Source organism: Cryptotermes secundus, unplaced genomic scaffold, assembly GCF_002891405.2.
Source record: "Cryptotermes secundus unplaced genomic scaffold, Csec_1.0 scaffold1009, whole genome shotgun sequence".
Classification (NCBI taxonomy): Eukaryota; Metazoa; Arthropoda; class Insecta; order Blattodea; family Kalotermitidae; genus Cryptotermes; species Cryptotermes secundus.
The window spans coordinates 749574-764149 of NW_019744133.1; positions in this window are offsets into that span (position 1 = coordinate 749574).

Sequence of the window (14576 nt, forward strand, 5' to 3'; positions counted from 1 at the left end):
TGTTTTCTTGACCTCGACACTAGTTACAGGTGAGTGGTCACCTTAAAGCCCCTGCCGCTCACCCCCGGTGAATGTGCCCCTGGTACCTATCGGATAGGAGGTTGGGTGGGCCCTAGAGCCGGTCTGGACGACGTGGAGAAGAGAAAATTCTTGACCCTACCGGAACTCGAACTCCGACCCCTCGGTCGTGAAACTCGTAGCCAATCTCTATACCGACTGCGCTACTCAGTTACGTATTAGCTCAATTCATTTATGTTCTACTCGTATGAATAGGCTTCTACTTCGTATCAATGAAATTTTTTATAAGATACTGGTATAAAAATCGGCGCTCAATAACAAAGATATATATGTATATATAATGTTTGATGGCGACGGCTATTGTATAAATTTGGAATCAATGAAACACACTTAGATGGCCAAGACTGTAGATACTTCACAGACGGTTAATAGCCTTCGGCATTACAAAACATAATAAGCATGTACCTTCACCCATCACAGGACTTCAGTACAGAACTAATTCTAAATGTTTAAGGGCTTATAATTAGATATAATTTAAACAATTAAGATATTTTATAAAATTTCAGTAACGTACATAAAATTTCTTTTGGTATAAGTTTCCCATGAAGATGACCAAGTGAGGCCGAAACGTGTCGGGCTGAATGATTATTTAATCACTACAAAAATCTGAAAAACCTAACGGCGGTTTTGTAATGTTTTCAACACAAATATAAATAAAAGTGTTAAATAAAACGATAAACTCAACATTAAACTAGGAAATAAATACTGTTTTAATGTAATTTTCCTCTGGCATTTATGGGATGACACTGTGATTAAGATCCTATGCCAGAAAGCGAACGTGGGAAGAAAGCAGCCGAGGAGCCGTACGAAACAGGGGAAACACGTGCGAAGAGGTCACAGTGTGGATGAGCAGAATTCAACACGTACGGAGATATGACGGATGAAAGCCATTATTTCAAACGTCAGCAAATATGATTTTGTAATTCTCTGCACAACTCACGGCGCAGACAGACTTCAAGCCATTACCCTGTTTCCACACCTAAATGAGTTACGACCCAATCTGTTACGTATCATTTCTGTAACACTGTCATGCCAAACAAATCGGAGTTGTCCTAATTGCATAACCCGAGTTAAATGAACCCGCAGTCACCATGATGTGTCGTGATCTCGGGTTGCAGTAGCAATGGTCTCCAGTCTTGGAGGGGGGGGCTGCGAATACGCTGAGTGCTCAGTGGCAGACAGCCCGCTGGGTATAATTACGGCTAACCACTTCTCAGCGTGCCCGTTACGAAATATAAGAGAGCTTCCTTGCAGGTCCTTTAGCAGGGCAAGCAACGGAAGAAGAAGGGAACGACATTTAGAACACCGCAAATCTCTGCAGTGCAAGTTCACTGAAAACAGTAGCACAGCACTAAACCACTAATCCACGCCGTCCAGACCGGCTCTGAGGCCACTAGCCTCCTATCCAATGGACACCGGGGATAGAGCGGCCGGGATGTGAAGCTGACCACTCACAATCTATTGCCGATATCAAGAAAATTTGGATCTATACATCCACTCCCCCCATACACCTACATGGCGTAGTACCTAATCAGTTAGGCACAGGGACAATTTGACCTTACCTTACATATCCACCTCAAAATGTTACCAGAGCTCACAAAATAGCCACGATACACTCAGGCAAAAGACTGCTCGTTCGTGACTTTCCGGAAAACTCACGTTCATGCAACGTGTTCATGATCGTCAATTCATTGCTGTAGTAGCTCAAAAATTTCGCAATTTTGCAGCTCTTATCCCGCATTACATAACATTAACTCTTTTTTTATTGCTTTGTCCACCACAAATCCCACTTGACCAGACCCGGGATCGAAATCGGGCAGCCGCGGTGGGAAGCCAGCAACTTAACGTTAACTTACTTTTACATATACATAAATAAAAATAATCAGACCAGAGCTCGGGGCGACCCTGCATTACGAGTATACGTTTCTTACGATTCAGAACCAACACCTCACAAGGGGTAATTGGACTTGAAACCAAATACGCAATACTGAAATAATTCAAGACAAAATGGAATCCGCAGCAGGTCGAACCACAACACAGTTTACAAAGTGACGTCACATTCCGCACCACTCGCACCTATGTTTTAAAAACTAGGATGGCCTATCTCCCATTAACTTCATATATATGATGAAAAAGCATAGCATATTTCCATTTGCGTTCTTTTCAGAAAATGTGCTGGTAGTCTGAAAGGTGACAAGACAGAACTAAGACTCGAATAATTAGTTTTTCAATGGAAGGCAGAGAGGCAAGACGGTATACTGATGAATTCATTTTTTCATACAATGCTCCGATACTCTCAAATAATCGCTCAAGCAAATTTAATTAAAAACTTTTCCTCGGGGAAATTCTCCATAATCCATATGCACAGAATAAGTCCTACAACACGAACTATTCACCATTCAATTTATACGAGTGTTTCGGTCTCAAAACAATAAACAAGTCAGAAACGGAAGTAAAACAGCTGTAATGGATGTAATAGGTTTACTATGTGTATCAACAGGTAGCAGCACAGTCAAGCTTCATGACAATCTAGGTAGCAGACGCACATGCGCATGTTCAGAGGTTGCTTTCAGTAGTCAAAATGGCGACCGTGCTTGAGGAGTATACTAATGAAGAGCAGCGTTCTGTTGTGCGTTTCTTTTCTGTGGGCAGAAGGACTCAATGCAAAGGATATTCATAAAGAGATGTTTCCTGTTTACGGTGGGAAGTGTTTGTCTCGTAAAACTGCTCAGAACCGTCCGGCAAACGTTTCACTAATGACGAAGAGGTTGAAACGGAAGTGAGGAAGTGGCTGATACAACAATCAAAGAGCTTCTATGCTGCAGGTTTCGACGCATTGGTAAAGCGATGGGACAAATGTAACAGTGTTGGTGGAGGATATGTCGGGAAATTAATCTTTTTCCCAGGTCCGAATATCACATGTTTTACATTTAATATCCATCTGTGACCTGTTTACTGACGATTCCTCGTACATCGCCAATGGCTGAGCAAGTTAACATACTTTCAAAATCTGGGTAACGTAATTTCGAATATCGAAAAAAAATAATTACAATAAATATACACTGACAGGTTAGTACAGAGTCAAACCTTCAGGCTTATATTCGTGAGGCGCTGGGCACCGTCTATCCTAACTGAGGTTCTTCGTGGTTACCGCGAGTGCCTCCAGGTAAATTCCGGGGTAGCACACCGATTACTTCCTTCCAAATTCATCATGCCTGAGTCATTTCACCACAAGACGCTACATTGTCCAGACGCTGAGAGTGTCGATAAATAATCCATAAACAAGTGCAAAAAGGTAAAGCTATCCCTGTAACAGGAGTGAAGACCCATATGGTTGTGAGACGTCGAGGCTCCCACATTTTCTAGACAACCGGCTCACAGGTGGCAGCAAGCTTGCGCCGGCCGCCCTTTACCCCCGAGGAAGATTCCTGGTACTCATTTCTGTTAGAAGCTGAGTTCACCATAGGGTCATAGTGCGGCTGGAAGGTTTAGGTAAATTCAAAAATGTAATGACCTCATCGAGAATCGAAACTGCGACCTTCCGGCTTGTAGCATAGTGCCTCGACCAATTACGCTACCGCGTGGCCCCTAAACAACAGTAAACATGTAGAAACAAGAACAATTTCGGAAAACGTGTGTCGCGAAATGTACAGGTGAGACACCATGACTGAACATATGCTTTGGCTCGAAACACGGACTTGGGTCGGGTGTTGTGACACAAAGAAAAAATTTACAAAAATAATTGGAAGTGGGGGCACTAATTTACCAGAAAACGTGTTTTTGAGAACTGAACGGGACCCAATGACAGCCTCTGGAGATGAACTTGACGAATTCCGTAAATCCAGGGAACGTCTATGTCCACTAATAACAAGTTCTGAAGGAAACCTCCTTATAAAGCTGTGACCCAGTTTCACATTCCTGCTGCTATTTGCATGGAAACACCGAAGACAGCAATACAGGAGCTACCTGCAAATCAGTCAAAACAGACGGTCTGCAGAACTGAACTGAGGATCTTTCGAATTCGAAGCATTCTACCGTAACATAATAATTATAATGATAATTAAATTCCTTATTTCTTTAGGTGCTAACTGAACAGCTAAATGGCCTATTACAAAGTAACCACGAGTAAAAATATATATAAAGAAAATAATGCCATTTGTATTATATGCATAATAATTTCATAACCTAAATCAAAGTTACCTATAGAGGACAGGAAAAGGAATTCAATGAAGATTTTAACGAGTAAGGAAGTACCAGGAGTTTAATAAAATATGGCCGAAAGAAACACTTTTCGTTTTAAATATATCAAAGTACCTACAAACGACACTAGCAGCTGATGCGCACCTGATAGGACAATTTTCTGCTTGAAGAACCGAAAATGATCACAGAAAATCTCTGATATATCGAGTAGGAACTCTGTAAGATTAAGTTTCGAAGTGCGAAGGACAGAATTTAAAAACAAATTAAACTTGAATAGGAAACAGTGTATGAAGGTGATACCTCCTCTTACGTAAGGCGAGAAGGTACGAGGACCTTAGAACATCAGCATAACTGTAGCAGATATGGCGAAAGAAACCAACATAACTTTCTGTTGAATGTGGTCCAATAATAACTCAATTCAGTTCCTTATTATTTATGTGCTGAGCGAACAGTTACATGGACAGTCACACAAACAGCAAAGAGCAGATATGGTGATTACATTACAAACAATCAGACGCATACAGACAATAAGATCAGTTCAAGTGGAAAAACTGTTATTTCTGCCTTGCACAACAAAGAAAAACATAAGGACAATAAGAACAAGAAACACAGTACCAACAAACAATAACGCAGTTCTGAGAAAACAAGGAGTGACTGCAAAACATGACAGAGAGAAACTGATTCGACTTCAAACAAGAGTGTATCGAGGTCCTTACCCACCGCGTCGGCAGTATACGCGGAGCGAGCAGAAGGAAAATGTTTGATGGGAAAACACCAAACAGTGAAAAATCTCTAACAGTTTACAACGAGGAGGAGCACGATTTAAGACCACGACAATCCTGAACAAAAAAAAAAGGCATCAAGTTGATGACGAGGAGGAGCAGGATTTAAGACCACGACAATCCTGAACAAAAAAAAATGCATCAAGATGATGACGATGATACACACGGCAGCTTCTCCACCGTTCATTTCACCGATTTGTGGTTTGTTTTCTCGACATCACAGATTATTCAGTGTCGAATAGTCGTGTGACCGTATATTCTGATATGTAAAAAAGTGTTCGTGGCCTATTTAAATTATCCCAACATCCGCCTGGTGGGACTGAGAACCATAGAACAAAAATCAGTTTCTCTGCTCAGATTCGAATCTGGCAGCTCCCGACTACGAATCAGCTGTGCTACCAATTAAAATCGCCTTAAGTTATTCAATGGACAGTGCATTAAACATTCCAACGCGAACAAGTCACATATACAGGTAACACGAGACAGCGCGTTTCTGAATTCCGAACAGCACTGAGTACTCATAATTACTAGTTTTTCGGACCTCGGAAATCGCCCGGCATTCTGAAAACTAGAGGACACGTTTTGAAAACTGGATGTTTCCGTCCTCAGGTAAGTGGGGAGACATCTACTCTGGTGGGTCCCTTAGAAAGATCTAACCAGGTACAGTGATTGAGGGAAAGTCTTTTAAGGGACCCAACTGAGTAGGTGTCTCCCCCTTCACCTGAGGACGGAAACAGATCCCGTTTCGGAAACATTCTGTGGTACAATTTTTAGAATACGGGACGATGGATAAAGTCCAAACACCCAGTAATTCTGAGTGTTGTACACCATGGTCAGAAGCCTTTAGAATCCAGTTGTGGTGAGTACATTTGGCAGTAGTTAAATCGGCTTATACTAGCTTGTTTCTCGCGCGGTTCCCACAGCTCAGCTGATATCACTCGTCTGGACGTGTTTCTAGCCGCTAGGGCTGCGCCACATCCTAGAAAGCTTACCACAGAGGCTCGTTAACATTAGGCTAATTACATTTACAAAAATAAACCTGGGCATAATACGATAATTCACAGAGATCGTGGGCATTCCTCTGTTACCGAATGAAGCCTGAACACCCATTAGCAAACTGCAAAATGGCCCAGGCTTGAAAAGAGTAACAAACAGCACCGCGTTGGCGACCAATAACCATCCTCTCTTCATACGATTATAACAGCAGCATATGGGCGATTCCCAGTTCCACGTACGTCGTAATATCCTATTGTAGTCGAGGAAAACATTCCTATCACGAACGAAATAATGGATAAACATGCCAGTAGATTAGTGAACAATATAAAATCAATAGTCCTAGCAGTTCCCCTAATCAGCACTGCAAAACGGAAGGCTTAAGCAAACACTCTGAAAATAAACTCATCAGCCAATAAACTGATCAAGTTCATATTTACACCAAAATCCCGTGTTATGTACCCTACGGCTTCAGAGCGCATACCACTGGCGTTAAATCTAACTTTCCACGAAATTTATGAACAAGTAAACCGAAATTTGTGTATCTAAGAAAAGCAAATACAAAAACGTTCATTAAGCCTACTGATTTCACAGAGAATCCGAATCCCTGTGCCAGCCAGATGTAAAAATTATCTCTCAAACAGAAATCTTCAAAAATACGGTACACAGTATGAACTTTATACGCCAGACGACCTCACAGCAGACACACGTGCTGATTAGTCGCGTGTGATTTCATGAAGTTACGAGCTTTGATATTTGCTGAATATTACATGAAGGCGTACAAATCTTGGATGCAGAGATAAATATTTAACAAATCTCGAGTCTAACAACAAGAAGCCAGTGAGCAAATTCTGCGTCAGTAGGAAGACACAAGAAACGTTGTACTTCGCCACATCCTTCAAATAACAGCTTCATAATTCTGCCCTATTTCAACAGCATGAAACAAAATATGAATGGCCGAACTTTCAATTCAAGCCTTCTCATATCGCTACTCTGAAAGCATAAAACGGATGGACACGAATTTCATAACGGCTGTCTATGCTACGTAGAGCTTCAGGCGCGCCTGACAACCAAAGGAAGAAGCCAAGTAGGAAATAGTTACCGAGCGACGAGATACGCCGACATCGTGCACAATTCGTACGAGTTCCGCTGGAAAACGTCTTTGCCACGATTACTGCATAGAGAACTCGAATGGAATCGTTGTTAATCTAAATTAATTAGCTGCGAGGAAGGTAAAGACATAAAGGACATCACTTTCTATCAGGATACATGTCACATCCACCGCAAAGACATGACCCACAGTAACCGTTTACAATAGGCAAAGAACATTACACTACGAAAGAACACTGACTATGGATTCTCAACTCGTTATCACTGCACCTGCTACGCTGCTATTTGCGTCGAAACACTAATGCCACACACGTGCTGCCTTAAAAACATAAAGTTACTGTTAATGGTGTCTCCGAAACAGAACACGAAACATGACGGTCGTGTAAAACATTCCAGACTTTACAAACGTTAAGTGACATCACAGTTAAGCACGGAAATATATAATCAGATATCATATGCCCCCTGTTTTTAAAGTCTGTCCAAAACACTGTTTGTACTGTTACGATTTTAGAGTAACTACAGACGGGGGTTGGATTCGTGATCGGATCTATTGGACACTTACAGAACGTAACTACGACAGTCTCACCGGGTTACACACTACAGCTAACATAAAGTCTTCTCAGTCTCTCCTAGCAGTTGCTTTGTAGCGGCTTCTAACAACGGACGTTCACCTTACTCTGGGTTCCCGAACTTTCCCGGCAGCTACAGCAACTCTCGACTGACTCTCACAAAATGTCCTGCTTATAACCGCACAGAAAACGCCGTCACTCTGTCGTTGTTTGCAGTTGTTTCCGTACAGACATGCTGGTCTGCGAAGCTGTTAACCCGTAGTGACTGCTGCATAGCTGCTTCTTTCGCGGTCGTTGCCTAGCAATGGGTCTACATGCCATAGTATTTTATGTCAAAACGTAACTGCTTCGACCATCTTTTAAGAAAAACGACACCCAACCTTTATTAGTTCCCATCATAACCGCGTCCATTTATAGCATCCAAGAGTATTGTCTGGTTCAATCTGTGCTCGAAAGTTTCAGTTCAGACTTAAGGACGGATGTCAAGAGCATAATACACAACGAATCTTACGAACTGCGAAGAGACTGTAGCTGACGTTAAGGCACCATCCGGGGAGGGACCATGTAAACACACGAGGCATGTCAATTCCCAGTTGTGTGTGAATACAGCGCACTGACGCGTCGAGAAATCTACCTTCCTTGGAGTTCAACTCATAGATCAATTCAATGTTAATGCCATGAAGACATATGGGAGAGTCAAAGTATAGTACCATCTTTCTTGATCTCGGCACCAGATGGAGGTGACTAGTCAGCTTCACGCTCCTGCTGCTTTACCCCGGGGAAAGAGACCGCGGTACCCATTAGACAGGGAGCTGGATGGGCCCCAGAATCAGTTCGGAGCTGTTGAGAATAGGACTCGGACCGTCCAGGCCGTAACCGTCGCTATACTGACTCCTACAACCTATATATGCCTCTAGTTAACTCCTCCAGGAACGTCCAACCTTATTCCTCCCAGTCTTTTTATATAAAAAAACAAACATATGGAGAGACGTGAACATGGTGATGAAGTCGTACAACAGGTGCGTGCCCCTGCCTCTGTTAAAGGATGACACTGTCAAAACAAGTCTACAACTGCTCATATCTACAGCAGCAGTTCGCAAACGTTTTTTGCTTGGTATCCCCTGCAACAGCTCAACAATATTTAGGCCCTATGAGGGTGGGGGGCGGAAAGAAACTTGGAAAATATAAATTTTATTGTTTCAACGCGCCTATAATATTGTCAAGTGTATTAGTGATGGTGGACGGGGTTTGAATTGGGGAACAGATTTATTGAACACTCAGAAGTCATAACTACAATTATGACATTCTAACTGGTTTACACTCTCTAAAATTTACTGTAACTACAACACGCAAAATATAGTCTTCTATATCTGCTTGCTAGTCGTTGCTTGGTAACGAATCTTAGCTTGTTACCATTTCATAGCTGATCGCTGAGCTTTCTCACGAAAGAACTATCCGAATAGTCGGAAGGAAGGACCGAGTAGAAGCCACAACACCGAACAGTTCGTCTTTTAGTATCCTGTATCTGTTGCAGCGGAAGCCCCTGGTGAGCCCAAGAATCTGTTCCAGTGGAAACCCTGATTCTTGATTTCTCTCGTATCCATGGAAACATTCGTTGAATCTCCGTTGACATGAGAACGCGTTTTAGCGAACCGTTGCCTAGCAAATGGACTTATGCTTGTTCGTTGTTATTGCAGCTTTCAGGTGGTGTTTACCGAACCGCTGTCTAGCAAACGGTCATACTCGTCACAATATAAATAACAATAATATCCTGTACCTGTCATATGTACAAGATTAACAAGATTATAAGATTACAAGATTAAAATAACACCCACAGACAACAGTTTGAAACAGTTGCTGAGAAGTACAAACGAGGGCGTAGTATCCCCAAGGAGTATCGGCACCATAACCAGAGAAAGACTGCTCCAAGGCATACTCGTAGCAAAGCAGGAGCTCGCATTATTTGCTGCCAAAAAAGTCCCTACAAGAACGACAGTGAAAACAATGCTCCAAGTAACAAAGCCCCGCACTGAACACAGGACTACGAACCTGATATCCCTCTATTGTGACATGGCAAAGCATTTAACTTGCCTCTATACAAACGCGACGAGTAATTTAAATGTAAAATGTTAAGACTGTGCATCCTATTTTGTAAGACGATCACGATCTTTAAGAATGACAGTGCAATACAAAATCCCGCTTATAAGGGAAACAAAACGTAAGTCAGTTGGCAATACTGTGAATTATAATACTCGTGCTTGACATAGAATTCGTCAAGGCACACATTAAGTCAGCGTTGCTTTCTCTCATACGCTGATAACAAGAACAGTCTACACCAACTACAACTCACGTGCTTCCCACAGAATTAATGACTCGTAGTTTCCCTAAATTCTCTCAGCACTCACAAGGCTTGCTTCTTACCGAGTTGCTTAGACAAGCTGTTTCCAGCTGTGACGCAGTTCAAACGTATTATGAGCCGAAACAAATTCCATCTCATTAACTAACGAGAAGTTTTGGGAAGAACTAAATGCCTACTTTCCTTTGATACGACACGGGCCGCATAAAAAACGACGCCTCCAACAATTCTTCGTTGCCGCGGGAACGTCTTTACCGAGCTGTTACCTAGCAATGATAGGTGGATACACAAACAGACCCCACATCCATCTACCCCCCCCCACACACACACACTCGCGCGAGTCCAATAGTTCTGCGTATAATTTTTCTGCGTATTCGTTGCCACGGGATCGTCTTTACTGAGCCGTTGCCTAGCAATGATAGGAGGGATACATATACAGACACACAGACTGATGGGGAGGGACTTATGCCGTTGAGATGGGATCAGGCGCCACGACATACATACTGAGTTTCATGAAGACTGGTTCAGGCATTCTGACGTTAACGGAGAGGGGTTAACAGATATACAGACATAATGAAAATCGCATAAGCGGGCTTTACAGCTACATCCGATTTGCTGTCTTCAACTTGCAGCGTAACACCAGCGGCAATGACACGACCACAGCAATAACCAGAATAACCACTGATACATAGACGTACTTTAATTAAAACATTAAGAAAAACTTACAAATCAGTATACTGGTCGTGTGGTGTAAATGCTACGCTGTTGATAGCATTCTCATACTTCATTATAACACACACAAAGTTCTTGGAAGAACTAACTAGGTCATGAACCTCAGAAAAAAACGAAAAATTTCAGCGGGACACAGCCAATAAAGTTATCTCATGAGCCTCCTAATCAAATTCTGGGGGATACGCATACAGACACAGGAGGATATACAGCCAGACAGCAAGATAATCTCATAAGCCTTTAATTTTTTTCGAAATAAGGAAATTAAGCTAAAAATTGAACTGAGACTTATGAAAGGTAGGAACAGGTATATAAGCTGATCCCTGTGTTTAAGCAGGAGACCATACAGATGTATATGGGAATTGCAGGCTAAGCTCCATGCATTCTTAATCTCGGTACTGGATTGAGGTCAGTAGTCAGTTTCGGACTCCGGCCATTTTATCTCCGAAGCATGCAACTGTGGTATCCCGTGTGTACAGGGAACTGCTTGGGACCCACAGCCGGTCTAGAAGCGGTAGATAAGAGAAAAACTACCGGACCGCCAGTTCATAATTAAAGGGAAACTTCATCAGCTGCTGGGAAAATTTCCGCACTCTTAACTTCCCCTGCTTTTACCCGTTCTGCTGTCCCGTCCTACACGTTACCGACCAACGGGCTAGGGGCTGATGTTTAACGCCATATCCAATAACACTTAAAATTGTCAGTTGTATGCCCTCTCCTCTATATGGTATACTACGTACATCTACAATACAACAGTACAGTATAACAGAACAGACATTAGGAAACAAAAGACTGCTCGCTAATTCGTGACCTACTACATAACACATACATGCAATGTGTTAATGCTTGACAAGTGCTTGTCATGATAACCCGAAAATTCGTAACACCAAAAACAGATCTCACACTTACAAAACTACAACCCCACGGAACTGCGTCCTTCTTGAGAAGCCGCCCGTCCCTCACCTATTCAAGCATTTCCCGCCATTTTTATGGAAACCGGAGGTTCACTACATGTTCACAAGAGCCATCCACTGGTCCTTATCCTCAACCACCTCATCTTATTTATCTAACAGCCATTTTAATATTATCTTCCCACCTAAGTCTAGGTCTTCCCAGTGGCCTCTTTTCTTATGGCTTACTTACTTTTGGAGCTGAGCCCTTCTTGAGGAGCCGCAATTCTGCAGCTAATCAAGAATTTCCCAGCATTTTATGGCACCCCAAGGTTCATTACCGTGCTTACAAGAGTCTTCCACTGGTCACTATCCTGAGCCAGGTCAAGCTAGTCCACACCACTCCATCCTATCTCTCTAAGATCCATTTTAGTATTATCCACCCACCTACGTCTTGGTCTTCCTAGTGTTCTCTTTCCTTCCGGCTTTCCCAACTCTACCACATATGCATTCCTCGTCTCCCCATTCGTGCTACATGCCCTGCCCACCTCATCTTCCTTAACTTGATAAGTCTAATTATTCTTGGCGAATAGTACAAGTTATGAAGCTCATTATTATGAAGTTTTATCCAGCCTCCCGTCACTTCATCTCTCTTCGATCCAAATATTACATATAGTCCCATATATCATATGAATGTTATATAATTTAGTAGATTGACTCAAACGTGTATTCCTACGTGCTGAGGCGTGTTCTACACATATATTTAGGGTGGTGAAAACTGTAACATTATTTAAATTGGAATTTCAGGAACGGAATCGATCCAGCGCAATCCCAACAGCCAATTGATTTGTGAGCGTATCTGTAAACACCTGAATGGTCAGGCATCGTCACGAACTGACTCGTTAACACCACGCCCCGCGCCAGCAGCAGCACAAGTTCCAGAGTTTACTTAACCATAATAAGTTTCCTACGACCATCTGAAATCTTCACTGACATAAAATCAATCAAAAGGCTAATTCACATCATAGGGTGTGTCCTCAGATGACGTAAGAAATCAATGTGACGGCCGTCAAATTATTAAATGATGACCAATGATCGAAAATCCCAGAGTGCATTGGTTTTTCACCTCCCTAACGGGTTCATCCGTCACGGAATCTATTCTACGCATCCAGAAACTTTCTCTCAATAAGGAAACCACATTACAGCAGTTCCATTCTGATCACATAGTTTCAAAACTTAAGAATTTTCAAAGATCTCGCTTTTTGCTACCCAAGAACGATCACCAAATCCACACAGCACATGTTCGCCGTGGTGACGAGACGTTCGGCAACTTCTCCGACTCATGAGAGCGGCATGTAGTCTACACATAAAAATGTAGGCGTTCGTGACAGGCAATGTACTCCAGCTGTAAGAATTCTGTCTTTTGGGATGTAACGCCGTATTCCTCCGAAACGTCGGTTCACTTTCACGGGACTACACGATATCACATCTCAGGACTTTTAGTAGACACCGCTTTATGGACGTTAAATCAACATTTTCGAAGAATGCTAAATATACGAAAGTCTGCATCTACACCAGGGGTGCCAAACTGCGGTCCGTGAGAGCATTTCATCCGGTCCTCGGAGCTACTGTGAAAACCTTACTAGTATTGGTTTCCATTCCCCTTCCTATGGGTCCGCGAACTGTCCTGGGCCGCGGCTAACAGCTTCTTACAGCAACAACTCAAAATACGGGCCGAACAGAAAGCACCGTTATTCTATTGCTGTTTATGGGGCGTTGCCTAGTAACGGCCGTTTGCTAGTTGTTTATTTTATGTCCGTTGCCTAGCAACGGGCAACACATTTCCCCGCAAGCAATTATAAAGTCAATTTCGGGCGATTTTCTTAAGAGTTAACATTTATTTCAAGAGTTCTCATCCAATACTGTTTCTGAGATGGAACCCGTAATCCGCCCCTGTGGCTATAAAGCTTCCCCACTTTCCATCTACACTACAGAGCGTCAAACGGCAGGTAAGGGTAAAGTTGTCCCTGTGATCAAGTAATTAAGCACTACGCCATGAAGACGTATGAGGAAGTGGATGTACAGATCCACATATATTTGACCTCTGCGCTAGTTGGAGGTGAGCTTCACGCGCCGGCAGCATTACCCCCGGTATCCATTGGACAGGAGGTTGAGTGGGCCCCACAACCGATCTGGATGACGTGGAGAATAGAAAATTATTGACACTAGCTGGACTCGAGCTCCGACCCCTCGGTCGTCCAGCCCTTAGCCATCCCGGCTCATGTGTTACATAAGCTTCCGTAATATTAACTTCCCCAGCTTTCTACCACATTCCTTTCGGGCCTTATTTGTTATCGAATAATACGTCGAGGCCGACGTTTAACGCCATCTCCCATGAATAACATGCACAAACATTCAACTTACACAGTCTCGTTTATATACCTGTACTATACTACTACGCTTCGTATAATACACGCGAAAACATTGTCAATACTCACAGAACAGATATGATAAAATGGAATGAAAACCCGTTCATTCGTTTCTGGCCTGCTACATAACGTAGTACGTTCATGCAATGTGTTCACACTCGATGGGTCACTGGTATAAGCTCGAACTGCGCAATTATAATGACAACTTTATAAGCTGGCTGTACGCCACATGGCCCCGAGCAACTACATTAATTACAGAGTTCCAAAGAAATTTCATCGAAATAACTGCCTGCATTGTTTACGGGCCTTCTTAATTCTCCCGGGCGGTTTTCAAGAAACCATAACTTCTAACTAGTAACACATTATATATTATTAATATTAATTACGAAGCTGATAAAGCGGCAGCGCCATAGCTCGAGAGGTTAGTCGCTGGCTTCCCA